We start from the raw sequence: 2,500 nt of genomic DNA on the forward strand, positions 1-2,500 counted from the left end.
TCTCTCTCTCTCTCTCTCTCTCTCTCTCTCTCTCTCTCTCTCTCTCTCTCTCTCTCTCTCTCTCTCTCTCTCTCTCTCTCTCTCTCTCTCTCTCTCTCTCTCTCTCTCTCTCTCTCTCTCTCTCTCTCTCTCTCTCTGTCTGTCTTTAAGAACTTTTTATTCAAGTCTAGATAGTACTGTGTCCCTTTATCACGCAGGGACTTCTCTAAGTTAAATAGAATCGTCTGGTGTTAGGATTAAGCTTTGAATGTCTCGCGTTTAATAGTGTGCATAGTAAAGGCTTCGTGGAAGCAGTTCAACCCAGATGATGTTTTAATTGACCTTTTAGTGCACAAAGGTTCTGCATGTGCATAGCTATAGCAGGAGCCATCAGTTTCCTCATAATACGCACATGTATTTTTTATTATTGAAAATTAAATGCGCCACAGCACGACCGTGCCACCTGGCACTTTGGCATTTATTTTGGTTGGTGATAGACCAGCCTCAATGACACCCGCTCATCAATAAAAGCTTTTGGAATAGAACAATTGCACATATCGCGAACTGCTGAGTCATATTTTCTTGTGATGACCCTCATAACTATGTATTGATGTACAGACATTTGTGAGAGCGAGAGTATAATATCTATTGTGCTCGACGAAATCAGAAGAGTGCTTATACCAATATTTCTTCCAGTGTATGACAATAACTAACATAAATTCCGTGTCTGACGCTTTGTCATACTTAAAGAAAACTCTTTTGGAATATTCAAAGAGAATACTTTCGTTTGTTGAAGGTCTCCTTTTATGTTTTCCATTAAAAGAGTTTATTTTTATTGGAAAAGATGATACCCCTAAGTCCGTTATCCATCGATTGATATTAAGGAGGAAGAGAGAGAAAAGAGGAGAGCTAGGAAGTAAAGGAAGGGGAGAAACGAAGGGAGTGAGATAATGGAGGAAGAGTGAAAAGGAAGGGAGATAGTGAAAAAGGGAGGGAGGGAGGGAGTGGGAGAAGAAATAATATTGAGGAAGGGAGAGAGGGAGGGAGAGACAAGAGGGATTGAATGTGGGAAAGGGATGGAGGGAGTGGGAGGGAGGAAGGAGAAAGTGGGAGGAAAGGAAAGAGAGGGAGGGAGAAAAACGAGAGAGAAGAAGAGAAAGGGGTTGATTGATTTAATGATTTCCGGTTTTTGGTGCCGCAACGAGAGAGAGAGGGAACGAGTGAGAGAGAGAGAGAAAAAGAGGGAACGAGTGAGAGAGAGAGAGAAAAAGAAAGAGAGAGAGAGATGTGGGGGGTGAGGTGGAAGAGGGGAGAGCGAGAACGTGCGTGCCCAATAATTAATTAAATATTACAGCATTAACATGGAACTTTTCATATATCTGACGTCTGTCCTTTGTCACAGATGTGCAGCCATACTGAAGAAACCCAAGAAGCTTGGAGTCTTAAGACCTTAAGATACCGAAGAAGCTCCAATTCAGGCGGGACTGAAGAGCTGGAACGCGAAGAACTGTGAAGAGCACACCAGCCTTGTACTGAAGCCTTCAGAGCGTTACCATGAGGGTTCTCTTCTTATTCTGGATTATAGTTCTCGCAGCTATCAACGCGAGATGTAAGTTGTCTTCTTTAGCAGGAGGGTCAAACGAGTTCATGTACCTATATACCCCAGAAAATGCATGTATATGAAAGTGTGTGTGTGTGTGTGTGTGTGTGTGTGTGTGTGTGTGTGTGTGTGTGTGTGTGTGTGTGTGTGTGTGTGTGTGTGTGTGTGTGTGTGTGTGTGTGTGTGTGTGTGTGTGTGTGTGTGTGTGTGTGTGTGTGTGTGTGTGTGTGTGTGTGTGTGTGTGTGTGTGTGTGTGTGTGTGTGTGTGTGTGTGTGTGTGTTTCTGTCCTGTCGCTCCCGATGTCTAGCTCTTCATTATGGGCCATTTTATGCTCGGGATCTTCCGTGTTTTTTACCCTCAAATTCAACAAGAAGCTAGATCGATAGATGGATAGATAGATAGATAGATAGATAGAGAGAGAGAGAGAGAGAGAGAGAGAGAGAGAGAGAGAGAGAGAGAGAGAGAGAGAGAGAGAGAGAGAGAGAGAGAGAGAGAGAGAGAGAGAGAGAGAGAGAGAGAGGGGGGGGACATATTAGGGAGAGAAAGAGCAAATTAAAGAGAGAGAGAGCAAATTAAGGGGAGAGAGAGCAAACCAAGGAGAGAGGGAGAGAGCAAATTAAAGGGAGAGTAAATTAAGGAAAAAGAGCAAATTATATATATATATATATATATATATATATATATATATATATATATCACAACAAAGTAATGTCGCAGCACATTGGTAAAATTATACTAATGACCCACTTTCGGAGAAGAATAGGTGAAAGTAAAAAGATCCGTATATTTTGATCACTATCTGTGATCCTCTTCAGCAGATGTCCTGAATTCTGAATTCCTAGGAAAGACCACCCGCTTGCGCAAGATCGGTTTTTGTGAGAGGGGAAGAATGTCTGTAATAAAATGAAAAGATAGTAGCG

Source organism: Oratosquilla oratoria, chromosome 1 (assembly GCF_046742065.1).
Source record: "Oratosquilla oratoria isolate Oo_2021 chromosome 1, ASM4674206v1, whole genome shotgun sequence".
Classification (NCBI taxonomy): Eukaryota; Metazoa; Arthropoda; class Malacostraca; order Stomatopoda; family Squillidae; genus Oratosquilla; species Oratosquilla oratoria.